The sequence below is a fragment of the Lissotriton helveticus genome, chromosome 1_1, assembly GCF_964261635.1.
Source record: "Lissotriton helveticus chromosome 1_1, aLisHel1.1, whole genome shotgun sequence".
In the NCBI taxonomy this organism is placed as follows: domain Eukaryota; kingdom Metazoa; phylum Chordata; class Amphibia; order Caudata; family Salamandridae; genus Lissotriton; species Lissotriton helveticus.
Genome location: NC_136057.1, coordinates 1,298,307,744 through 1,298,335,333, shown reverse-complemented (window position 1 = coordinate 1,298,335,333; position 27,590 = coordinate 1,298,307,744).

Sequence of the window (27,590 nt, the reverse complement as noted above, 5' to 3'; positions counted from 1 at the left end):
GTTATAATCCAAACAAGCTCTTTAGAATATTGATTTTTATAAATTCTGAAAATGTAAATCTCGTATTTCAAAACTAGGCTGAATAAAAGCCCCGGACCACCAAGTGACCCTAAAGAAACAAGGAAACGCTGGACACTTTGCTCCTAAGGTGTAGAAAAACCTGGAATCTCTAATTCCCAAGTCCTCTTGCTGTTACATACTACATGGGAGTTGGATCTGCATTCGTTAGATAGACCCAGGCTACTTGACGGGTGATTTAGTTCAACGTGAAAATCACACATACACTAGCACAGAGCAAGTACCTCTCACAGGACACATTTTATTGGAGACCATCAAGAATATATACATTGGGCCTAATATCCAAAGAGGAGTGTTGTAAATGTAAGGATGCAAAGGTGACTTAGGCACGTGTTATTTAGTTGCACATATGTTCTTCGTTTGTGGGTGTAAATTTCCTCCTACACAGAAAAAATGTGGCATGCGATTGAAGATTGACTAGGTCACAGTGACCCATGGCGTAGTTGCAGCACAACAAGCACCCACTCTCTGCGTGCCTCACCTACTAACATGCTCCCTATTGCAATGAACCGAATCTTTTGCCACACAAATACCACTGTGTGCCCTCCAGCTCTATGGAGCTCACTCAGTCACTTCCCACAAAAGACTGACCCAGGATGAGATGCCCTCTTACTTCTAATAGTAGTCCCCATCCTCGATTTGTTGATGTTACTCCTATACTGGCTACATTGTATATGCATTTTTTTTCTCTTATCCAACTATTATTTTAATTCACCTGTGACATTTCTTACGAACACTGTGTGCATTTTCTTTGCTTCTTTTTTTTTTTTAAGTTTGAAGTTTATTAAGGTATAAAGAGGAAATAACAGGGCATGAAGAGACAATCAGAAGTTATAAAAAGCAATAAAACTCTCTTACATCAGAAAAATATTTGATCAAAAAAGGATGTGAAACAAAACCAATGGAATTCAAAATTGCAGAAATATTGAGGGTGGGGAAAAAACATGAGAGGCATACATCATAGAAGTGATAACAAAGAAAAGAAATTAAGATGCATTAATAAATTTACAAATATTGAGATAAAACAATTCACGGTGGTTTTTGAACTTCAACAGAACGCGGTGGAGAAAGGGGGGAGGGCCTGGTAATTCTAGATAAATATTCGGTGAGGGGAAGCCATAAAAGGTCACGTTTAATTGCTAAAGAAATAGGGGAGACAAAATTAGTGTCTAGGCGGTGATTGAAACAAACTGCGTTCCACCATGCAGAAAAAGAAACATCCTTAGCTTGTTTCCAATGTGTTGTAATATGATGGAAAGCGATGGCTATCAGGAGATCAAGTAATTTGTGTTTATGGTGGGATCCAGAAAGGTCAGGGGAAAGGGAGCCTAGGAAAATCTGAAGGACAGAATAGGGGATAGTGAGTTGAAAAAGTTTTTGTATTTGAGACCAAACTAGATGCCAGAAATGGAGAATGGGAGGGCATTCAAAGAGCATGTGTTTCAAATCAGCCAAAGGGCAGGGACAGGACCAACAAGTGGGAGAAGTGTCTGGAGAAAAAGAAGACAAAATTGCGGGAGTGTATAATGTACGATTATAGATAAAAAATAAGGTTTGGGTAGTATTGGCAGCTCTAGATGTACTTAGAATTTTAGACCAAACTTTATCCCAGAAACTAGGGGGCCATGTTTGAGACAAATCCTCCTCCCACGCCAACTCAACCTTGGATTTAGTGCGATCTATAGGTGTTTGAAGGGATTTATAAAGAAAAGATGCAGAAGGGGATTGGTCGAGAGCATTTGAAATGGAAAAATGGAGTTTAGGAATAGTGTTGTTGGCGGGGAGAGAGGAAAGATATTGGGTAAGGGAGGGAAGAAGAGATAGATATTGTTTGCGAGACGAGGAAGGTAATGAAAATTGGGTTTGAAGTAAGTGGAAGGAGAGAGGGGAGGAGTCAGAGATGAGTTGAGATATCCATTTTAAACCACGAGAGTGCCAAGATTTCCAGTAGATTGAACGATTTTTAATTTTAAGAAGTTTATTATGCCAAATAGGTTGGGAAGAAGTAGAAGAAGCGGAGGGGTAGGTGGATATTAAATATGGCTGAAGAAGAGAACGAGTATGAGAAATGATGGGAGATCGAAGAGATGTGACGCCAGAGGAAAAGGAAAGAACTTCATTAAAGTCATAAGGGTGAAGGAAAGATGATTCCAATGTCAGCCAAAGCGGAGGATAATATGGAGTATCCGAAGAAATCCAACGTAAGGCTTGTTTCAAGGAGAAAGCAGTATGATATGATTTAAAATTGGGGAATTTGACTCCGCCTAAAGATTTGTCTTTCTTTAAAGCAGAGAGGGCTATTCTGGATTTTTTGTCTTTCCATAAAAACTTCAATAAGATAGAATCTATTGATTTAAAATGATGATTGGGGATGCGAATGGGAATCATAGAAATAGTGTATAGGACCAAAGGGGCTAGCATCATTTTTATGGAATCCAGACGACCCCACCAGGAAAGAAAGAGAGGGTTCCAACGATTGATGGAAGAAGTGAGCTTAGTAGAAAGGGATTCAAAATTAAATTTGAGGGTATCAGAGAGACGAGGAACGAACCAAACACCTAGGTATTTAATCTTAGAGGGTTGCCAGGAAAACCCGGAAGAATCAAATAGATGTTTAAGACATAAGGGATTCAGGGGTAGTATTTCACATTTGTCCGTGTTAAGCTTATAGCCAGATACATTAGAAAAAGCGGAGACTTGGTTTAGGAAGGAAGGTAGGGTTGTTTGAGGGTCGGAGCAGTAAAATAAAATATCGTCAGCGTACACCGATAGTTTAATTTGTTGTTGTTGGGGGCCATATTGGAAACCGGAAATGTTCTCGTCACGTCTAATTTTGGTTAAAAAGGGTTCTAAAGCTAGAATAAACAAAAGAGGAGATAGAGGGCATCCTTGACGAACTCCCCTTTGGAGGGGAAAATAATCAGAAGTGAAGCCGTTGGCAAAGATGGAGGCATGGGGACTAGAGTAAAGTAAAGAGATAAGGGAAATGAATTTAGGTGGGAAACCGAACCAACGAAGAGCTTGGAACATAAAATCCCAGTTGATTCTGTCGAAAGCCTTCTCGGCATCAAGAGAAATGGCAGCCAATGGGGAAGTAAGGGAAGAGGCTCTACTTAAAATGTTAAAGAAAACACGAGAATTATCTGTTGACAGACGACCTTTAACGAACCCAGATTGTTCCGGACCTATAAGTTCTGGCAATAGAGGATCTAATCTAAGAGCTATGATTTTGGCAAAAATTTTATAATCTGTGTTGACCAGGGAGATAGGGCGATAATTTTTGCATAAAGTATGATCTTTGTCTGGTTTGGGTATTAAACAGATTAAGGCTTCTTGGAAAGTTCCTCGAGAGGAACCAGAATCAGCAAATGACTGAAATAACAGGAAAAGTTTAGGGAGGAGGAGGGAAGAGAAATGATTATAGAATTCAATGGTGAAACCGTCAGGACCCGGGGCTTTACCTTTACGTAGGATTGAAACGGCATGAGAGATTTCAGAGGGGGAGATGTCTAGATTTAGTGGTTGAAAGTCAACATGTGCAGATTGTGGGGAAGGAATATCTCGAAAATAAGCAAGGAGGTCATCAGGAGCAGGGATAGATTCAGGAGTGTATAGGTTTTGGTAGAAGGAGACAAATTGAGCTAATATGTCCTTATCTTTGAAGAAGGAAGTACCGGTTGGACCCTGTAATGATTCAATCTTTGTTCTTTCTTTGCGTATTTTAAGGTAATTAGCTAACAGTTTACCCATTTTGTTCTGTCCCCCGTAATAACGGGAATTACATTTAAGGAGAGTGTTTGATGCCGCATTAGTGGTAAATTTATTGAATTCAATTTTGGCAGAGATAAGTTCGTTAAGTGAGGAGTCAGAGGAAGAGTTATAGTAGGAGTATTCAAGTTTTTTAATTTTATCTAAAAGTTGAGTTGATTTGGTGATTGATTGTTTTTTCTTTTGAGAGACAAAATCAATGATAAAACCTCTAGCAGCTGCTTTGAAGGAATCCCACACCGTAACAAAGGAAGACCCAGGGAGATGATTGAGAGTAAAAAATTCAGAGGTAAAAGCTGTAAATTTAGTGGAGAAAATGGGGTCTAGGAGTAAGGAGTTATTAAATCTCCAACGTCCTGAGTGAGGAGAGAAGGGAATAAGGTCAATATCAACAAAAACGGGAGCATGGTCTGAGATTAGAATGGAACCGATGTCCGAATGTGTGACCAGTTGTGCTAGGGGTTTGCTAAGGAAAAGGTAATCAATACGGGATTGGGAATGATGGGTGGGGGAATAGAACGTGTACTCTTTAAGGTCAGGGTTACATAGTCTCCAAATGTCTACTAAAGCATAATTCTGAAGAGAGGCAATAAACTGAGAGTGCATCTTAGAGGGAATAAACTTAACTTTGGAATTCCTGTCAAGAAAGGGGTCCAGAACTTGATTGCAATCACCACCAAAAATAACATATTTCTCATTAATTGTTACTAATTTGTCAGAAATAGCAGGCCAAAATAATTTATCAATACCTGTAGGAGCATATACATTGAAGATAACAATAGGAATTTTATCAATAAGAAGGTTAGTAACAACCCAACGGCCATTGTCATCATTTTCATGGGAGACAACTGAAACATTTAACTTTTTATGACATAAAATAACAGTGCCATTTTTCTTACCTAAAGCAGGAGAATGAAAGACATGTCCTACCCAGCAACGCTTAAGTTTATTAGCCTCCTTATCAGAAAGGTGAGATTCTTGGAGGAGAGCTATATCAGCTTTGAGGCGTGTCAAGTGGGTTAGGACACGTTGACGTTTAATGGGGTTATTTAACCCCTTAACATTCCAAGTAACTACTCGGAATTTGTAACTTCAGTAGAATGGTGTGAAAGAAGATATAATGAAAAGTGAATATGAAAAGAAAGAGAACAGTAATAGGCATGTAAGAAACATGAGGTGGAAGAGAAAGAGAGCAAAAGAGAGGAAAGAGAATGGAGGAAAGAGACAGAAGAGAAAGAGGTGAAAAAGGGGAAAGAGAAAGAGAACAGTAAAGAATAGAGAACAAAGCGTGTAGAAAGAGTAATAGCATAACAGATAAAAAGAGATCAAAAAAGGACTGAGGGATGACGACGCCAGAAGAGGACGACATCAACAACGGAGACTCACATCGTCGAACACTTGAGGAACCAGCGAAGGAACGAAGTGGAGGGAAATACGAATACACCGGGATGAGGAAACACGGGAAAAGGATCTGTAAGAAGGTAAAAAAGAGGAAGAAAATATTAAAATACACATGGTAAAAGTAATAAAAAGTAACATAAGAATATGGATGAGATAGACAGGGGTGGAGAGCACTTAGTCAGACACGGGGATCAGAAACAATGAGAAAACATGGCAAAAAACAGACAAAACAAATCAAAATGGTCAGACGGGTCTTGCAGTGTCCATGCTTTCGGCTTCATAGCGACGCAGGAACTCTTCAAGGACGAGTGGATCTTCAAATGTAGTAGTTCGTTCTTTGTAGGTGACCTTGAAGAGGCATGGATGTAATAGCCCATATCTGACGCCAAGGGCTCTCAAACGAGGTCTCAAATCCAGGAACTGCTTCCGACGGTCGGCTGTGATCTTGGCAACATCTTGAGAAAGGTATAATCTGCGGCCTTCCCACATAACTTGTTTTTTAGCCTTTACTGCAGAAAGTACTTGGAGGAGATCAGTGTATTGAAGGAACAGCATGATGACACCTCGAGGTTTATCAGAAACTTTCGGGCCAAGTCTGTGCGCACGTTGAATATTTAGAGAGGTGGAAGGAGGAAGGTCTAAGATTTTTGGTAGAAAAGTTTGAAAGAAGACTGTTGGATTAGACCCCTCTGTAAGTTCCGGAAGATTATAAAGGCGTAGGTTGTTCCTCCGGTTGCGATTTTCCAACTCCTCCGACTGTCGTTTTAGGAGGGAGACATCTTTTTCCAAGAGCGAAATTTTTGCATGTGAGGTATGAAGAGTCTCAGTCGATTGTTCCACCAAAAGAACCCTAGATTCCAACGTGGACCACTTGTCATGGAGAAATTGTAAGGTTTTAGTAGTTTCGGCCATGAAGGGTTTAAGTGCTCGAAGTTCCTCCAGAATAAGATCCATTGAAGCAGAATTTGATGATGAACCTGGAGATGGAGGATCTTTTTTTAAACGCTTCGTTGAACCAGGTTGTAAAAGCTTACTAGTTGAAGTATTTTTAGGAATAGCGCCGTGAGTAGCGTTAGGTTTGAGAGAAGTGGGATCATCCATATTAGGAGTTGTGGAATCAGAGTCTGAGGAAAGTTGTGGCTTGTTTTTTGATGCTGTGAGCTTGAGAGTACGGAGTTTCCCCATAGAAGGCAGGAGAAGTAAATACAATGTCACCACAATGTGTTGATGAGAAAAATGTTGTAAATAGGAAGCAAAAGGTGATTTTTATAGTGGAAGGCACCAAAAAACGTGTATTTGCTGCACGAAAAATGAGGAAATGCAAGAAAAACAGTTAATTAGAGCAGTCAATAAAATATAGAACCTTTCCTCAGGTATAGCCAATAGATTTTCGTGGATATAAACTATCACCTCATGTCATGTCAGAGAGTTTGACAAGGAGGCGCTGAATGCAGCTGGAAAGTTCAATGAGCGTTATGCAAAGCAGCGCTCCGCCTTATTATGAGGAGATTATCATCTTCAGTCATGAGGAAACATCGATGAAAAATGAGGAGTGAAAACTGATATTAAAGCCAAGAACCAGCATGAAAGTTACAGACTGTATGTATCAGAGCAGGAAAGGGCGTTTTAAAGGTAATTGGCCGGTGTAAATAGCAACCGCATTGCACATGCTGAGGTAGAGAAGCGGCGCTCGTTGTAAAGGAAGCGCGCGGCAAGTGCAGAAAATGGCGGCCGCCGGGGAGCTGAAGAGCGTCACTTACGGAAGATATGCATTCCGTCGGAGTAGAGAAATGCTGCTCGGTTCTCCTTGTTCAGCTCACGTTCCGACGCACAAAAATATCATTTGCGCTCACCAAGGACCGGTGGGAGCGGAGAAAGTCGCCGGCTCCGGTGCTCGACTTGCGGAGCTCCGGTGCTAAGCCGCCATCTTGTGCGGCGTTCAAGCCACGCCCCCCATTTTCTTTGCTTCTAATAGCATAATAATTGCCAATTCTAGTATTCATTAAGCTCCAAATGTGCCCGCTATGAAATACATCATGTATTATGATACAACCTAGTGATATGCCTTATTGTAAGTAGGTATGGCGGCCAGGCTCCGTGTCACCGGTCACCAGTTTTCCACTCAGGGACTTATTTTTACATATCAGTGCATTCTGCGAGTTGTAGTCTTTTCCATTTTAATTGAGCCAATTGGCCCAATAGACCTCATGACAATAATCTGTAAAGAAGGTCCATGAATGGAAAAGTGGTATCCTGATGACATGGAGTCAATTTGCCACCCCGCGTTTAGGGAGCACGACCTGCGTTATGTTATGTATTAACCTTTACATTTTCATCTCATTACTTATTTTTCCCTGTATATCTTTGATAAAATCTCAATATAACAAACTTAATGCAAAAGACACTCCTTGATTCCCGCATTATTAGTGTAATTCATTCAGTTGAAATAAACCAAGACTTCAACTCCCAAAATGCACCAGGAATGTAAACTGATGTCCTTGGTGACATGGAGTCCCCTGGTAACCTTAGCTGAGACGGGCTGCGGAGGGACAAAAATCACCACACCTATTAATCGATGAATCACTCGTGATGCATGCTAGTTAATGGCGAACAAATCGCTCGTCACCATTAAGCACCTTCATTTTCTAATTAAGATAAAATCATTATTTATACTGCTGGATAATTACGAAAGGTATTATTAAAAAATGTAAATTGCCTGCGCAGACATAGCAATAGCTGACAGGGCAGCCGAATATGTCATTACAACAATAAGTGCATCAATTACTTACCGGTAATTGCATTATTCTGAGTCCTACTCCCTCGCTTCTATTCATTACAGACATGAGGCATTCCTTCCTCACCAGACACCCATAACAGGTGATGAAATCTGTAACAAAGACCCCCACCCCCTCCAACCTCCTGTAATACCATATAATCCGAAACCATGTCAAAAGGCTGGCCAGGACTATCAGGGAGGGAGGGAGTGAGGGATGTAATGAATAGAAGCAAGGGAGTAGGACTCAGAGTAATGCAATTACCGGTAAGTAATTGATGCATTACTTCCTCGTCCCTCTATCGCTTCCTTCTTTCGCTTCCCTTCATTACCCACATCAGATGTACAAAGCCAAACAGGACAACCAAATTGGATATGCACATAAAACATGTTTAATAGAAAAATGCAGACAACCAGGAAGCACCGCTATTATGGTACCATAATGGAAACAACCCTGTAAACAAAAACCTCAGACCGGTCAACCTCCTGGCCAATCCGGTAATGAGAGGCAAAAGTCAGAGGGGAAGCCCAGGTGGCTGCCCGACAGATCTGAGAAATGGAAGCCCCCTGGATCTCAGCACCAGAGGTCGCCATGGACCTAGTGGAACGACCCGGAACCCCAAGGAAGAAACCTGCCCAGCAGACTTGTAAGCCAGAGAAATCAGAGTCCAAACCCACCGACTCAAGGAAGAAGTGGAAGGACACAACCCCTTATTTACTGACCCAAAATCCACAAAAAGGGAATCAAAAAGACAAATGGAATCCACACATTCCATATAGATCAGGAGGGCCCTCCTGACATCCGAGTGCAGCTGCACCTCAGATTCTGAAGAAGGAGATTAAAAAAAGGAAAGCAGAATCAATTCCTGGTCCCGATGGAACTATGAATCAAACTTAGGATGAAAGGAAAAGACAGGTAGAAAAATTATCCTGTCACAAAAAACCTACAAAAGGGATGCTTGAAAGACAATGCGCTCAGTTCACTCAAACGGCGAGCAGAGGAAATCGCCGCCAAAAAGAAAGTCTTAAAAGATTACAAACGTGAATCCACTAAAACCAGAAGCTCAAACGGGGGAGACATCAATGCCTCCAAAACCAAAGACGGATCCCACAAAGGAGAACCACTTTTGTAGGTAGGTAGGGCCTAAGCCATGAAGGGCGCGATGAGCAATGACTAGGGATTTACATTTGACCTGCACCGCCACGGGAAGCCAGTGTAGTGAGCGCAGATGTTGTCTCATGCTGCTTCTAGTAGGGATGTTGAGAAGAAGCCTGGCTGCAGCATTTTGGACCACCTGTAACTTATCAAGCAGATAGCCAGGGATGCCAACATACAGAGCATTAGCATAGTCTAACCGGGATAAGGAAAGGGCACGGGTGACTGTTTCTTTAGCCTCCCTCGGAAGAAGAGGAAGAAATTTCCTGAGGGTTTTAAGTAGCCCAAAGCAATTACCGGCAAGCTTCTTGACCTGAGTGGAAAACAAAAGGTTCTCCTCAAACCAAACCCCCGGGTTCTCAGCGGGTTTCCCTGTTGAGGATGGCATGGTGAACTCAGATGGCCAGAGCGTTTCTCTGAAGTTAGAGGGGTATTTTCCATAGATGAGTATTTCAGACTTCTCTTCATTACACTTAAGTTGAGCAGCGGCTAGCCAATTAAATACAGAGGTCCAAAGATTTTTGCGGAGAAGATGGAATCCTCGTTTTTGACACATGTAAATAGGAGCTGGGTGTTGTCAGCGTAAGCAACAATTTTTGTCCCCAAGTCCTCAGGTAATTGGACCAATAGGGTAATGTGGATGTTAAGAAGAAGGGGGCTAAGGTAAGACCCCTGTGGGACACCTTAGCCACTATCTGAGGGGATGAAGAGGACGGCGGGAGCCAGACCTGTTGCATCCAACCCTCCAGAAAGGACTTAAGCCATCCCCAAGCAGTGCCAGAAACACCAATCTCAGCAAGTCGGGTGAGCAGCAGTGAGTGTGGAATCGCGTTGAACGCCGCCGATAGGTCAAGCAGAATCAATGCTTCCCTCCTGCCGGCATCCAGATACTCCCGGATGGCCTCCAAGATTTTCACCTGGGCTAACTCGGTGCTATAAGAAGCCCCAAGCCCTGACTGGGCTGGATGTAAGAGGCCCGAGCTTTCGATGTACTCTGTGAGTTATTTAGTCACCACCTTTTTGCACACCTTTTCCACGCTAGGTAAAAGGGAGATCGGACGGTAATTCCCTGGGCTAAGAGGATCAAGAGATGGGTTTTTTAGTGAGGGAAGAATCTTGGCCTGCTTCCAGGCTTCTGGCCTGGCGTCTACCTTAACAGAGTAAGGAAGCGAGTCCTCCCCCCTCCTCCAAAGAGTACAGCTTTTGTAGCAAGCATGGAACTGAAGAGTGTTCCAGGTCACTCCATTCACAAGAGGTCAAATCCTTGAATCTACCATGAAATGGCAAAGCAAAAACAGGGGGCTTAACATACTGGAAAAAAAAACCTTCTGTCCCCTCAGTTGATGAAAAATGGCGCAAATCCCAAGTTCTCCTGGATATGCTGCAGAATATCCGGAACTTCCTCTCTAAGCATCAATTTCCCCATAGAGGTAGATGGACGGCTAGCCTCTGATGCTGAGGAGTGATCAGAGGGCGAATCCACAAGACCAACCATAGAACGAGAGCCCCTTCTTTTGCACAGAACCCTGGAATCCAGAGCACAACCACAGCTGCCTCATTCATAGCCTACACCTCAGAAACCGAGAGTAGGGCAGAAGAATCCGCTGGAACCCTGGACTGCCTCCGACGAGCAGGATTAGTCTTATCATTGTCATAAGTGGACATGACATGCTTGCGCTTGGATACACGTTTCCCCACCTTAATGACGCACAGTAAACCCAGCAGGGAGACACCTAGATATAGGTATAACCCCCTCACAACATGACCAATTAAGACACTATATACAAAACAGGAAGGAACCCCAGCCTCCAATAATCAAAGGTCTACAATCTTCCAATCTAAAATCTACATGATGGAGTGAAAAAAAAATGTTAAACTGCCTTTTTTGAGGCCCTTACTGTGCACTAAATCCAGAAACTGACAGCCGAGGAGAAGCGCTGTCCCATACGCTGCCACTTCTCAATCGGGCCTCCAACCAGTCACACTGAGCGGGTGACTCCATCATCCGGACTCAGCCCACTCTGCTGCCAAGAGCTCACCGCCACCCCAGACACATCGAGGGGAGGCCACAAAGAAGACTAGGCCGGCCCCACCATGCTCTAGCCATAAATGAAAGTTAAATGTCCATAAACGATCGCAGCACCGCACACGGCCTGCGCGTGGTACGCATACCTCATCGTCAGATGAGACAATGAAAAACTAGGACGTTGGGGGGTTTTGTTATGGATTTCATCACGTGGTATAGGTGTCTGGTGATGCCTCATGTGTATAATGAAGGGAAGTGAGGGAGGGACAAGTAATATACTTTACTTTGGCAAGCCCATCAAAGCCCGACAACATATGCTGCCATTACCCAGAGGTCCTCCTATTATCCACCTCGAAGGATAAGAGGTTGCTGGCTTTAATGGTGTCCAAACCTGCGCCCAGCCCAGTTTTCTGCAGGCGGGCATTAAGCCACTTGGAAGGTTTTTTTTTAAACTTTTTATAGATCGGTCATTTATATTTTGCTACATGGAACCATGACAGGGGAAGAGGAAAAAAGGAGAGAGTGGCATGGTTTATAGTCTTCCTAAAAGGGAAGGTGCTCATCAGCTATTCGAAGAGATAGATCTTTAGATTCTTCCTGAAGGAGAAAATCCGTTATGTGGGACAGGAGGAGGGGTATTTAGAGTGGGGGCTATTCAGGTTCCCCCTGAAGGAGATGTGCTGCCAATGGAATAAGAGGCCTTCAGGTTCTTCCTAGAGGGGGCTGCTCCTCTGCCAAACCTGGGGGTCTTAAGGTTCTTCCTAGAGCGGGGCTGCTCTTCAGTGAATCCTGGATGTCTTAAAGAATCTTCCTAGAAGGGGGGGCTGCTCCTCAGTGAAACTTGGGGGTCATAAGGTTCTTCCTAGAGGGGGGATGCCCTTCAGTGAAACCTGGGGGTCCTAAGATTCTTCCTAGGGAGGGCTGCTCCTCAGTGAAACTTGGGGGTCATAAGGTTCTTCCTAGAGGGGGGATGCCCTTCAGTGAAACCTGGGGGTCCTAAGATTCTTCCTAGGGAGGGCTGCTCCTCAGTGAAACTTGGGGGTCATAAGGTTCTTCCTAGAGGGGGGATGCCCTTCAGTGAAACCTGGGGGTCCTAAGATTCTTCCTAGGGAGGGCTGCTCTTCAGTGAAACCTGGGGGTCTTAAGGTTTTTCCTAGTGGGGTACTGCTCCTCATTGAAACCTGGGGGTCTTAAGGTTCTTCCTAGAGCGGGGCTGCTCTCAGTGAAACCTGGGGGTCTTAAGATTCTTCCTAGTGGGGGAGGGGGGCTGCTCCTCAGTGAAACCTGGGGGTCTTAAGGTTCTTCCTAGAGGAGAGCTGCCCTTCAGTGAAACCTGGGGGTCTTAAGGTTATTACTAGAGGTGGGCTGCTCTTCTGTGGAACCTAGGATACTAAAGGTTCTTTCTAGAGGGGAGCTGCTCTTCAGTGAAACCTGGGGGTCTCCATGTTCTTCCTAGGGGGGCTGCTCCTCAGTGATTCCTGGGGGTCGTAAGTTTATTCCTAGAGGGGGGCTGCTCCTCAGTGAAACCTGGGGGTCTTAACCCGTTCACTGCGGGTGTCGGCCAACGGCCGTAGTGAGCACTACCTTGGTAGTGCTGCGCACGTCCATTGGCCGACGCAACCCCGCCCCCTTAATAGAACGTCCGCACTGGTGCGGAACGTTCGAAGCAGCAACGGGTTAAGGTTCTTCCCAGAGGAAGGCTGCTCCTCAGTGAAACCTGGGGGTCTTAGGATTCTTCCTAGAGGGCGGGCTGCTCTTCAGTGAAACCTGGCAGTCTTAAGACTCTTCCTAGAGGGGGGCTGCTCCTCAGTGAAACCTGGGGGTCTTAAGGTTCTTCCTAGAGGAGAGCTGCCCTTCAGTGAAATCTGGGGGTCTTAAGGTTATTACTAGAGGTGGGCTGCTCTTCTGTGAAACCTGGGATTCTAAAGATTCTTCCTAGAGGGGAGCTGCCCTTCAGTGAAACCTGGGGGTCTCCAGGTTCTTCCTAGGGGGGCTGCTCCTCAGTGATACCTGGGGGTCGTTAGTTTCTTTCTAGAGGAGGGCTGCTCCTCAGTGAAACCTGGGGGTCTTAACCCGTTCACTGCGGGTGTCGGCCAACGGCCGTCACGAGCACTACCTCGATAGTGCTGCGCACATCCGTTGGCCGACGCGACCCCACCCCCTTAATAGAACGTCCGCACTGGTGCGGAACGTTCGAAGCAGCAAACGGGTTAAGGTTCTTCCCAGAGGAAGGCTGCTCCTCAGTGAAACCTGGGGGTCTTAGGATTCTTTCTGGAGGGGGGCTGCTCCTCAGTGAAATCTGGGGTTCTTAAGGTTCTTCCTAGAGGGGGGCTACCCTTCAGTAAAACCTGGGGTCTTAAGGTTCTTCCTAGAGGGGGGCAGCTCTTCAGTGAAACCTGGGAATCTTAAGTTTCTTCCTAGAAGGAGGCTGCTCTTCGGTGAAACCTGGGGGTCTTAAGGTTCTTCCTAGAAGGCGGCTGCTCCTCATTGAAACCTGGCGGTATTAAGGTTCTTCCTAGAGGGGGGGGTTCTCCTCAGTGAAACCTGAGGATCCTAAGTTTCTTCCTAGAGGAGGGCTGCCCTTCAGTGAAACCTGGGGGTATTAAGGTTCTTCCTAGAGGAGGGCGGCTCTTCAGTGAAACCTGGAAGTCTTAAGGTTCTTCCTAGAGGGCACCTGCTCGTCAGTGAAACCTGGGGTGTGGTATATAAATAAATAATACCGGATCTATTTTTGAATGAATGAATGAATAACAGATAGCTCAATAAAATAAGAGTCAAGATTCGAGGTAGTAGGAGTTTCTGCAGGTTTATTACAGCATAAGGACAGGATCAGGACAACCTGCATAGGAACAGAGGTGACAGGGCCCAGCAGGACAACTGGGGCCCAGCAGCTGCCGGGGCTTGATCTGGGATGAGCGCGCTAACTTTTAATAACAATACATTGACTTATATACATAGCGCAAACACATAGCATTACATTGCAGTAGGCGTAACAGTGGGTGGAGCAGAAGGCGTGACGCGTAGCAGTCGCGAGAGATAACAGTAAAGGTAGGTGTAACTGGGCGTGTACATAGACATGTGGTGCAAACGTAACAGAATATGTCATGAATGGGCGGAAACATAGGAGGGGGCTACCTAAGGAGCCGGGACCTCTAACCTAATGGTGCGCGAAAACTGGCAATGACGTATTACTAGGAGAAGCTGGGGGCTACGAACTCTGTGCTAGGAGCAGAGACTAAAGTCTGGAGGGTCGGAGCGACATGTACCTAAACCCTATCTGGTATCTGGTGTTTAGGGAACATGTGGATATAAACTAGAAGTCATGAGGGGAAAAGCTAACTTGACTCTAAGACTGGACCATGCATTATTCTATATGTAGTGCGTGATGAAGAATATTAAATGACCATTAATACAGTATTTCTCTAACGTGGAGCCGAATAGGCTAGACAATGACGGAAACTATTGATGCAGTTCAGTAGCTTAGGAATGCAGAGAAGGAGGACTGAACTGATAGCTGGAACTATAACATACTTTTGGCAGACTCAGAGGCAGAACCAAGCTGCACCGGGCACTGCGAGGCAGGGAGTAAGTGAAGGGTCGAGGATACAGGTGGGGGCTGTATCGCTCCTCAGCGAGGCTTTCAGGAGACAGGAGCTGAATCTGATGTCCGGGCCCTTTTGAGGCCTGGAAACGGGGGCTTTATAATGGAATAACGTGCATACTGAGAAACGTGGCAACATAGCTTTACATAGGCCTGATATTCGTAGTATTCACGAGGACTGGAAACTAGCATACTAGAGGTGGACACAACTGGAATTGCGTCATTAATCGGACATGGGGAATAACATATGCATATTGGTCATGCACACATAACATATGATGGATGAGTAGGGACACAGAACATGGCAAAATTTACTTTTCCACATTCCCTCCTTGTCACTACGTTTCCATCAGGAAACATCAATTTTCATGATACCATCTATCATTTCATACAGTACCATTTGCTCGTCTCGAATTGTCTTGGAACGGGATTTAGAACGGGGCTTGGGACTAGGAATACAAGAGGTAGCACACATGCTGCAAATCGCAGGGCCACATTGTATACAGAGGCAGCAGCTAAATATGATCGCTACTGCAATACCTAGAAAGGACAGGACTTTCCATCCCCATGCGGAAATTATATTCCAGAACCAACCGGACCATGTCCAGGTGCCTGGATCTTGGTGTAACAGATGGGCAATTTTATGGAGTCTGGTTATAGCTGAATAAACAGACGGCGCGTTATTTGGAATGAAAATACAGCAACTAGATCCGATGACTCTACAGGCCCCGCCCCTATCGGCCAGTATGACGTCAAGGACGAGACGATTTTGCAAAACGACAAATCTCATAGCAGATTGTTCTTCGGTTAAGTTACCTAGAGCAGAGGCAGTCTCATTTACTACAGCTTCAAGGGTTCTTGTTAACCTACGGATCAGTTTACTATTCTGGACAGGTCCTACAAAGAAGAAGAAACCTTTATTGAAATCTGTATACTGTTCTAGAGTAGTTTCAGTATAATCGACAATTGGGGACTCCCTTCTATGTCTAATGTGTACTAGATGTGTGTTTCGGTGATAATCAGATGGGGCTAGGAAAACAGGTGGCAGTAGGAAGGCAATGTAACAGGTTCCCTCCCAATCGAGGGGGAGACGAACATATGCAGTTTGACCACAAATAAAATAAGAATGACGTGAAGCTTTGAAAACAGATTTCCCACTGTCACTATACTGGATAACAGTAGTACATTCACTATGACCTACATGTATGGAACCATAACTACGGACACATAATTCGCCTTTGACAGGTAGTACTGAAATAGCAGGTAAGTCTGGAGTAGTATCAGACTGAACATTCAGGACCATGAAATTCGACGAATAATTACCTAAATTATATACTTCATTTTCTAGATCTAAACCTGTTCTGTGGGGGAGACCTTGCTTGTCTGGGAAACATGTACTGTTAAGAAAAGACATATCTGTTGAGGATGACGTTAACGTGGACCATGCTCCACACGAACCATTATGTGAGAATGGATAAGGAAAGAGTGGCAGAACTCCCTTCGGTGTCTGGAAAGGGGGGAGTCGACCACACACCCAACAATTAGTGGCATTGCTGGTCTGGTGTGAATAATGTAACATACGGATAAATGTGTTGTTACGCATAGCGAGGCGGTAAGAATATTCGTGAGGAGGCAGATCACTAAACGTGTGCTCTACTGTAGCATTAGCAGACATATTTACATGAGGAACTGGAAAATACAGATAGAACGCATAGCTGGTGCAGGAAATCAAAATGCTGATGAATAATATGAAACTCAGAAAAACGATACATTGAATTGAGTTATTACTGACTCTCTCACTATGGGGGTCTATTTTATTCATGTCAGAAACAATCTAACCGTTTCACCTAGGGGAGGACTTATACAATCAAACTGACTGACTTATTTTACTAGACCTGAGCTTTAACTTATACTCCTGCTGCGGAGTTTTCTCTAACCAGGGAGGGGTTGTAGTAATGTCTTTTGCGGGACAGTCCTTTAAAACAATGTCTTGACAGTTTTTAAAATCCTGGGAATCCTGGGAAATGTTCTTGGAGACGGGTTTCAATCCATTGAAAAGTTTTACATGAGAAAGATGGACCCACCCCTTCCTGCCTTCCAACTTGACGGCAGTACGGGTGGTCAAGAGGACCTGACGTGGCTCCTTCCAACGTGGTTCCAGCGGACTTGATCTGTCAAAATTTCTGATCATCACCAAGGAGCCTGGAACGATCTCGTGCGGTGCCACCTCGGTATTGTCTGGAAATGCGGCGGCAACCTGTGAACGACATGAGTTGAGGGCAGACATCAAGGAAGCTAGGTAATCTGTCAGCATATTACATGAAACATCGGTAATACTTCGGGGTCTAGGAGTACCCCACATGTTAGGGGGGCGGCCGAATACGACCTCATACGGGGACAGACCTGATCTGGAATGTGCGACCATGCGCATATAAAACAAAGCGACTGGCAGAGCTACTAGCCAGTCCACACCTTTTTCTTTACAAACTTTGGCAATACGGATTTTCAGGGTCTGATTATGTCTCTCGACTAGACCGGCTGCTTCAGGATGGCGTACACAATGGAACTTCCACTGGTACCCTAACAAAAGGGAAACGTGCTTCATTAACTCTGAGGAGAATGGCTGACCGTTATCAGAATATACGACTCTAGGGAGTCCGTATCTAGGGAAGAATTCACGAACCAACTGCTTGGCAGTGGTCGCGGCTGTGTAATCTGGGACTGGATATGCTTCTGTCCATCTGGACAAAGCGCATACAACTACAAGGACATACTTGAAACCTCGACATCGCTCCATCTGAATATAATCCATCTGGAGGACCTCAAAAGGGTGGTCAGGGGGCTGGAAACCACCTTGTTCCACCGGGACACTTTTACCTGGATTAAACTGACAACATATCATACAGGTACGGACTTTCTGCTTGGCTGCAGCTCGTAAATGCTTGTTGAACCAAATGTTCTGGATACTGTCTAACATAGCTTTTTCTCCTAAATGTGCTGGACTATGTGCGGTATTGATAATGACTTGAACCATAGAATCGGGGAGAAACCATGTGGCTCTACCCTTCGTTAACCATCCTTGATCTGTCTGGACCCCTCCTTGTTCAGACCATTTCTTGATTTCATCGGGAGTAGCGTGTAACTGTATATCTATGACGTCTTGTGTAGGGTCCTTAACTGTCATGCATGTAGTCGGATCTGGAGTATGTGTCATGTTAACTGGAATGTCTGGAGTCTGTGCTGTAAGCTTGGCTGTGCGATCTGCTAGATCATTACCTTGAGAAATAATGTCAGTAACTTTCGTATGTGCTTTGCACTTCATGATAGCAATAGATGTCGGTAAATGTATGGCATCTAACAGGGCTTGAATAAGGAGACCATGCTGAATCTTGGTTCCATGAGAAGTCATGAAACCTCTCTCCTGCCAGAGCACTCCGAAGTCGTGTACAACTCCGAATGCGTAACGTGAATCTGTGTAAACATTAACTTTCAGGTTCTTGGCGTGTATACAGGCTTGTGTCAGAGCGACTAGCTCTGCTGCTTGAGCGGACAGGGTATCAATACGGTGTGTTTCAATAACTTCGGTGTCAGTAGTCACTGCATACGCGGCGACTAGTTCTCCTGTACTAGTTCTCATACATGAACCATCCACATAAAGTGTCAGGTCAGGATCTGGTAACGGAATGTCTGTCAGGTCTTGTCTTGGCTTTGTCGTAATGTTAACTACTTCCACACAGTCATGTGTGTCTGGATTTGAATTAACTGATGGTAACAGTGTAGCAGGATTCAGGACGTTGCAGCGTCTAATTTCTATGTGTGGCTGGAACAGTGTCAATTCATAACCTGTTAAACGTGCAATTGTCAAGTGCTGTGTTTGTGTTCTGTTTAAAAGAACTTCTACGGAGTGTGGAACTTGTACTGTCAGGGAGTGTCCTAAAACTATGGAATCACTTTGTCTGATAGCTAGTGCTGTGGCTGCAACTGACTTGAGGCACGCAGGCAACGCCTGGGCGACTGGATCTAATGTGCTCGAAAAATAAGCACAGGGCTTGTATTGTCCTGCTTGATCTTGTGTGAGAACAGATAATGCTGTACCTTCGCGTTCAGTAACGAAAAGTGTAAAAGGCTTACTGTAGTTCGGTGTAGCTAGAACTGGAGCTTGACATAGGGCTTTCTTTAACTCGTTGAAACTAAGTGTATGGTCAGATGTCCAAGGGAGGACAGTCGATACGGCTGCCTCCTGTGTCGTTAACTGTATCAGTGGCTTGGCTAGAAATGCATACTGAGGAATCCATTGTCTACAATAAGAAGTAAGGCCGATAAAGGCACGTACCTCCTTCTGGGTTCTGGGCTGGGGAAGACTCGCTATTAACTGGATACGGTCGGGTGTCAACTGCCTACCCCTCTTGGACAGCAAGTGTCCTAAGTATACCACTTGCTGGACACAGAATTGAAGCTTCGAAGGTGACACCTTGTGCCCCATCTCGGCAAGGAAATACAAAACTGTCAGTGACGCTCGCTCGCAGTCACGTTCAGAACGGGCTGTGATCAGTAGATCATCGACATACTGGAGCAGGGCAGTGTCAGTTGGCATGTGAATGTTGTCTAGTTGTCGCTTGAGTGCTTGACTGTAAATACTAGGGCTTTCTGTGAAACCTTGAGGAGCGCGTGTAAACATATAGCTCCTTCCATTTAAACAAAATCCGAAAAGAAACTGGCTGTCTGGATGAATTGGAACACTAAAAAATGCATTCTTAAGGTCTATGACAGTGAAAAACATGGCTTCGTAATCAATAGCAGTTAACAGGGAAGAAATATCTGGGACAACTGGGTACTGAGGAATAATACATTTGTTAAGCTCTCGTAAATCAATCATTAATCGATATACTGGGGGTGCTCTTGGATCAGTACGTTTCATGACTGGAATGATCGGAGAATTACATACATTGGAGTCAGTTTCTACAACTACTCCTTGAGCCATGAGCTCGTCAATAATTTTGGATAAGGCTGCTACAGCCTCAGGTGGCAATCTGTACTGTCTGATTCGTGGTAACACTACACCTGGTTTGAGAGTCACACGATGGGGTGTGATTTGCATGTAACCTACATCAGTTGGACCTTGCGCCCATAAATGCTGCGGAACATTAGACAATCTGGAATCAAAATCTCGTAATACATAGTGACCCTTAAAGTCACGTAGGAACAGACGTATTCCCTCTGGGGAACAGCAAATAACTGCACCTAACTCTTTCAGTGTCTTAATGCCTAACAGATTTTCTGGACATGACTTAGTAAGTAACAGATCAGTAGTGCGGGACAATGGACCTACTTCTAGAGTGACTGGCTTTGATATCTCATTAACTATTGGCTTTCCTGAAAATCCAAGGGAAACATTTCTTGAGCCTGAGAGCGGAGCCCCTGGAACTTCGGCGTGACTAATTGTGGTCCTACTTGCCCCTGTATCGATCAAAAACTTTCTGTCTTTCCCTAATACTTGACTGTGAACATAGGGACCTTCTTGATCTACAGGTATCTCGATGAGAGGCAAGCCTACCTCCCTCTCTAGGCTGTTTCATGAATATGGCTGGTACTCTGGATACTCAGACTGTGCATACTGATACATCTGCGATGTAACGTGCTGTGTTGCAGCAATAGGCTGCGGTGCGGGAACTGTCTGTTGTGCATTCTGTGACTGAGGAATCTGTGAAACTTGTTCTTGTCTAGGCGGACGTGGTCTTTCTTTAGTCTTACCAGTAGCTATGTTATGTTTCAGAACTGCACACTCGTTTATAAAATGACCTGGCTGTTTACAATAATTGCAGTTCCCTTTAACGGGAGCTGCAGGATGACTGGCTTGATTCGGACCCCTCTTCTGACTGTTTTGAGGAACAGATTGTGCAACTAGCACTTTCATTTTCGTATCTTTCATACGTTTTCTCTCGTGTTCTTGCTCTTCCCTAATTCTATTCTGGTGATACTGAAGCATCTGGAGCATCTGGGACGGAGTATTTGCTTGCCAGGTGCTTTCGACTTTCAAAACTCGATTTTTAATTTGTGGACTTGAATTCTCGACTAATTTGGTAACAAAAAGATGAGGGTATGACTCACTACTTGTCTTGAGACCACTATTGATACTGAAACATTTCTCAAATCTAGAATAAAAATCACTAATATCTTCATCTTGTTTCTGTTTACAGGCTGAGATTGCATCCCAGTCTTCCTTCCTAGTTGTCAATAATCTGGGTAAAACTTGAATCAGTAATTCTGGTAATTCTTTACATTTATCTCCAAGACCGGTACCTGGTACTCGTGCCTTGTCTTCAGCTTCTAGAGCTGCCCAATCGATCTTTTTCTCTCCCACCTCCCATTCTTTTTCTTTTAACTTTTCATATACCCCTGCGGGCAGCAGGACTTTTAACATTTTAATGATATCTGGGTAAGTGTATTCTCCCATACGGAGCATGTCTTTTAATTCTCTATGGAACCCTGCTGGATCTTTGTCATGACAGGGAATTAATTTCTTCATTTCAAGAAGTTCCATCTTTGATATTGGAGTGTATACAAACACTCGTTGCATTACGCCACCCGCCCCTTGGACTGGGTGGACTTCTCGTAACGGATTCTGTCTGTCTATGTAGAATGATTTACTTTCTGGGGGTGAGACATGAACAAAATGCGGGTTCAGGAACGTTCTATATTTGTGGCGCTGTTCTAGAATGACACTAATTAAATCGGTACCCAGACCTCTCCATCTATACTGGAGTAACTCGTTCAGGATATCGTGTAACGGGCCTGGATCAGAGTGTTGACCCTCATACAGAGTAATGAGGTACTGGACCATATACATACCCACCAGTCGTTGCTCGGCTGGGGGCAATTTCAGAAACATTTGTGCCACTATTTCGTCTGGAAAAGTGGTAGAATCAGTAATCCATCGGACTGCTGATCGGGCTAGTTCTTGTTCATGCATGGTACTTAATTCACTATAACCGATTCGTGATTTCAGAATGTGATCGGTAGCTTGAAATACTTGTTCTAGAGAACCTTGTTCTGGTGCTGAATGATGACAAATAGACTTGTGTTCTAGGCATAAATGGCGATCTGGAAATCTAGATTTTCCTACATACGCTATTCTGGCGGGATTCTCGTCTTCCTCTTCTTCGGGATCAGAGATACTTTCTTTCTCGCTTACTTGTGCTGCTTTACGCTGGTCGTGTAACCTTATTATTTCTTTACGAATTTTCTTGTACATACTCTCCATAGCACCGACGGTCTTGTGCTTACCCTCGGCTATATTATCACTCCACCTTGTCAGGATTTTCATCTCGGCGGAATCTTTAGACGGGTAATCTTGTTCTCTTATTAGACAATTGATCAGGAACTTTAATATCATGAGCTGAATCTCGGCTTTTCTTTGAGACATAATCTCGCCAATACTTTCTGGATCATCCCCTGTACGGATGAAACGATATATTCTGTCTAGATCTTCTTTCATATTCGGTAAGGTGACTAGATACTCGGTCACTTTTCTTACGCGGAATGAATATAAAACCATATTATCCTCGCCTGGGACTGGATCATAGCAACATTCGGCAAGGGATTTTCTTATTTCTGCAACAGACTGATATCTAGGCGTACGCTGTGATGCTTGTGCATGTAATTCGGCTAACGTTAAACGCTTGTGTGGCGGCGGGGTTTGAGGAGGACCTCCTCCTGCGGCCCCTAGACTAGAATCGTCGACTGACATTCTTCGTGGCGGAGCGGGAAGTTGAAACGCTGGCTGGACCGGGGGTACCGTAGCAGGTACTCCGGTGTCTGGAAGAGCGGGAAGTGCCTGATTTACAGGGACTGGCGGAGCGCGAACAGGATTTGCATATTCTGGGACTGTGTCGTCCAAATAGGACGAAATAAAAATATCAGCTGCGGTCTGTTTGTGACGTAGCTTGGTCGGAACTAATGGCGGCGGGAAATTACTGGATGCCTCTGGGGTCGCTTTTGGCAAGCCCTCGGCAAGAAGAGGATACATACCCTTAATAAGGGCATGCCTCTGTCTGTCTGACTGTTCGGCTTTGACTTGTTCACCTATCTCGATTAATTCTCTTTCTTGGGCTCGTTCCTGGGATTCTCTACTTAACTCCGACTTTCTGACTTCCTTTTCGGTTCTTCTATGCGCTTCTTTACGCCATAACTCGATGGCATCTTTCTGTGACTGTCTGGCTTTCTTTTTCCATAATGCTTCTTCTACTCGCATGATACATTCGGCATCCCATGTACCCGATACGGGCCATCTATACTTTTCTTCTAACTGTTTGGTATACTCTACCCATAAATCTAGATACAATATGGCGCTTATGCCATGTTTCTGATACATAAAATGACCTGGACTGTCCCTAGGCGGGACAGGAACTGCTTCTTCTAATAAACCCTTTCTAGTTTTTAACTGTCGTAACTTGGAAAGGAGCGGCATTGTAAACTTGAATCGAAACACGATACAATACACAAAGAACAATAACAATTGGGAAAACAATTCAGGCATACCACGATATTGGAAATACATTGAACAACATCATAACATAACAGTTCGGACAGAATACTACCTGAAAATACTGAGAACAGAAACAGAACAGATTTTCTCGAGAACGGAACAGACTAGAGTTACTGGATGCACTGCTGTAACAGTACGGAACATACCGGTCCCATAAAGGGACGCATCAAGACCTGTATCCACCTAGGTGAACACTTCGTTTGTGAGTCTGGGCACCACCAACCCACGGACCAGGAGTCAATTTAGACTGACCCTGTCTAGATACTACCCCAGCAATGGTACTCACCGGGCAGCACGGAACGGAAGGCCTCGGACGGGACTGGACTGCTACGACGACGAACTTCGGACTTCGGACTTCAGTTACGGGTGGGCCTCCGGATACCTCGGACCTTGGACTCTCGGCTTGGGCTCTGGTCGGGACTCGCCGCGTTCCTCCGCCGTCTCGTTTGGATGCTGGACCGCCTCCTCCGTCTCCTCCGTGGGCCTGAGGGATACTTGAGCAGAAATATCTGCCACTGCGCAGAAGAGTTCCGTCACGACTGCAGAGGGTCAGGGGGTCGGCGTGGCTTCACCGACGCGTGGGGAAAGGGCAAGTCCCTATTCGGGCGCCATTATGTGGTATATAAATAAATAATACCGGATCTATTTTTGAATGAATGAATGAATAACAGATAGCTCAATAAAATAAGAGTCAAGATTCGAGGTAGTAGGAGTTTCTGCAGGTTTATTACAGCATAAGGACAGGATCAGGACAACCTGCATAGGAACAGAGGTGACAGGGCCCAGCAGGACAACTGGGGCCCAGCAGCTGCCGGGGCTTGATCTGGGATGAGCGCGCTAACTTTTAATAACAATACATTGACTTATATACATAGCGCAAACACATAGCATTACATTGCAGTAGGCGTAACAGTGGGTGGAGCAGAAGGCGTGACGCGTAGCAGTCGCGAGAGATAACAGTAAAGGTAGGTGTAACTGGGCGTGTACATAGACATGTGGTGCAAACGTAACAGAATATGTCATGAATGGGCGGAAACATAGGAGGGGGCTACCTAAGGAGCCGGGACCTCTAACCTAATGGTGCGCGAAAACTGGCAATGACGTATTACTAGGAGAAGCTGGGGGCTACGAACTCTGTGCTAGGAGCAGAGACTAAAGTCTGGAGGGTCGGAGCGACATGTACCTAAACCCTATCTGGTATCTGGTGTTTAGGGAACATGTGGATATAAACTAGAAGTCATGAGGGGAAAAGCTAACTTGACTCTAAGACTGGACCATGCATTATTCTATATGTAGTGCGTGATGAAGAATATTAAATGACCATTAATACAGTATTTCTCTAACGTGGAGCCGAATAGGCTAGACAATGACGGAAACTATTGATGCAGTTCAGTAGCTTAGGAATGCAGAGAAGGAGGACTGAACTGATAGCTGGAACTATAACATACTTTTGGCAGACTCAGAGGCAGAACCAAGCTGCACCGGGCACTGCGAGGCAGGGAGTAAGTGAAGGGTCGAGGATACAGGTGGGGGCTGTATCGCTCCTCAGCGAGGCTTTCAGGAGACAGGAGCTGAATCTGATGTCCGGGCCCTTTTGAGGCCTGGAAACGGGGGCTTTATAATGGAATAACGTGCATACTGAGAAACGTGGCAACATAGCTTTACATAGGCCTGATATTCGTAGTATTCACGAGGACTGGAAACTAGCATACTAGAGGTGGACACAACTGGAATTGCGTCATTAATCGGACATGGGGAATAACATATGCATATTGGTCATGCACACATAACATATGATGGATGAGTAGGGACACAGAACATGGCAAAATTTACTTTTCCACAGGGGTCTTAAGGTTCTTCCTAGGGGGCTGCTCCTCAGTGAAACCTGGGGGTCGTAAGTTGCTCCCTAGAGGGGGGCTGCTCCTCAGTGAAACCTGGGGGGTCTTACTGTTCATTCTAGAGGGGGGTGCTCTTCAGTGGAATCTAGGGGGGTCTTCAGGTTATTTTTGGGGAGCTCTGATCTCATGTTTAGGTGTTGACAGGAGGAGAGCCTTCCAGTGCCTTGGGGTGAGGTCACTAGGTCCCCAGTGACTAGAAGATCTCCCACATGGATCTGAGGTTTCCACATGGATCTGATGGAGGGTTCTCGCACACCAGTACCACAGATAACAGGAGCTAAGGTAGACATCCTCTTGTAACGGATTCCCATGACAATGGTGCTGAACACCTTAAATTATAAGTTAGCGGAGATCAGCAGCGATGCAAAGCTTCATAAGTCTGACAGGACACAGTTCCATGGTTCAGGGGAAGGGGGGCATTGTTAAATCAAAGCAAGTAAATAGAACTGGGGTATTGACCATAACACAATGTCATTTGATCACCCCACTGTTCAGTTTTTATACCAAATTAAGCCGGGCAAGGCAGAGAGGTGGGCAAGAGGTTTTTTGTTAGTAGATTTGAATAAATATAGTTGTACTATATATTGGATTAGGGCCAGAATGGATTAAGACAACAATGTATACAGTTGCTTCACTGTTCCACCAAAATACCCACATCACAGGGGAGACAGGCCTTTAACTTACCGAGCATTCCCTAATGGGCTGGGGACCTTGAAGGTCGCTTTTAAGCACAGGGCCACTTCTGATGCCTCTGTCACTTTCTCTGGCTCCTGAGGTTAATTGAAGCAGTCGCAGGAGGCTTCAAAAGGGAGATGAAGAGAGAAGGGAGAGAGAAGGAGGGGGGGAAGGGATCAGAGAAGAGGGAAGGAGAGAGAGCAAGAAAATGAATGGATGGAATGAGAGAGTAGAAGGAAAGGAAGAGAGTGAGGCTAGTTTGAGCATTTCTTTCCAGGGTTGCGATTGGTTCCCCAGTCTGGCCCGGCTGCAGGATTGTTGACTAAAAATGTCTTTTTTCATATAAGGAAGGCTGTGCTCAGATGACAAAACATGATTTTGCCTAACGCTCTAAAATCCGTGCAGGCTTGCTCTATTTTTGTTTTGCATTCATTTGAGCAATTTAATATAGTGCAAAAATGACCCGTCAGGGTATCACCGCGCTGTACATATGGCAGTCTAGTCATACATACCGAGAGAAAATGCAAAAAGGAATGAGAAATCAGCAATATAAATACAAAATACAAATTGGCCTGGCAGATTCAAGATACAGAGGTGTCCAGAGGAAAATAGTCGGTATACAACCTTTACAACGAAACTTTTACAACGAACTACCATTACAATGCAACTTTTACAACGCAAACTATTACAACGCATAGCGCTGGGGGGCGCTCTAGGATAGGGAATAGGTTTAATGTACTATCCAACACCTTCCCTACTATCCACGGGGACTGGAGTTGGAATAGTAAATTAAACTATTCACTATCCAGCGCCCAAAAGCATTATGCGTTGTAATGGTATGCGTTGTAAAACTTGCAATGTAAAGGTAGGCGTTGTAAAAGTATGCGTTGTAACGTCATACATCCAAAATAGTCAGGCTGAGTGACTTCAGGGCTAATACTGAATGAAGCTATTTAACAGAACCATTTTTACATATTTTCTGAAGAAAGTAATCGAGGGGTTAGTCCTGGTTTCAGGAGGCTGCGCGTTTCATATTCTTGGGGCTAGACCGGAGAAGGAGGGGTTGTAAGTTTCCTTTTTGTTGAACTTCTGTGGTTTCAGCAATAGTGAGTTAGCGATTCTTGAGGAGCGACTACTACCAGATCGTTCTCATTTTTTGGCTAGTTAGACAGGAGTCTTCAGGTGGGCATTATGTGTCATGGAAGCTGTCTTTGGTGTAATGTGGTCAAATCTTCTAGGTTCCATGATGAGCCTAGTAGCTGAGTTCAAGGTGCTTCGTAATGGCGCCAGCCTCACTTTGGGTAAGCCTGCAAGAGCAGCATTCCTGTAATCTAATGACTAAGGATTGCACTACTAACTGAAAATCATCAGGGGGCAAGAAGGGTTTGATTTTGTTCAGTGTGTTCAATTGGTAATTGGCTCCCCTGGTGGTCACTCTGATATGATCTTGCATATTCAGGTATTTGTCCAATGTTATACCTAGTGGCCTAGTTGTGTCAATAATGTGGGGAGCGCAGTTGAAAGCTGTAAGTTGTTTGAGACATTCTTCAGTTGGGGCACAGTGATTGTGAGGGGCGATCAATAAGAATTCAGGGCCATATTATCAAGGACCGGTGTTAAAATTATTGCTGTTTTATCGGCAGGAAACTGCAGATAAAACGGCGATAAT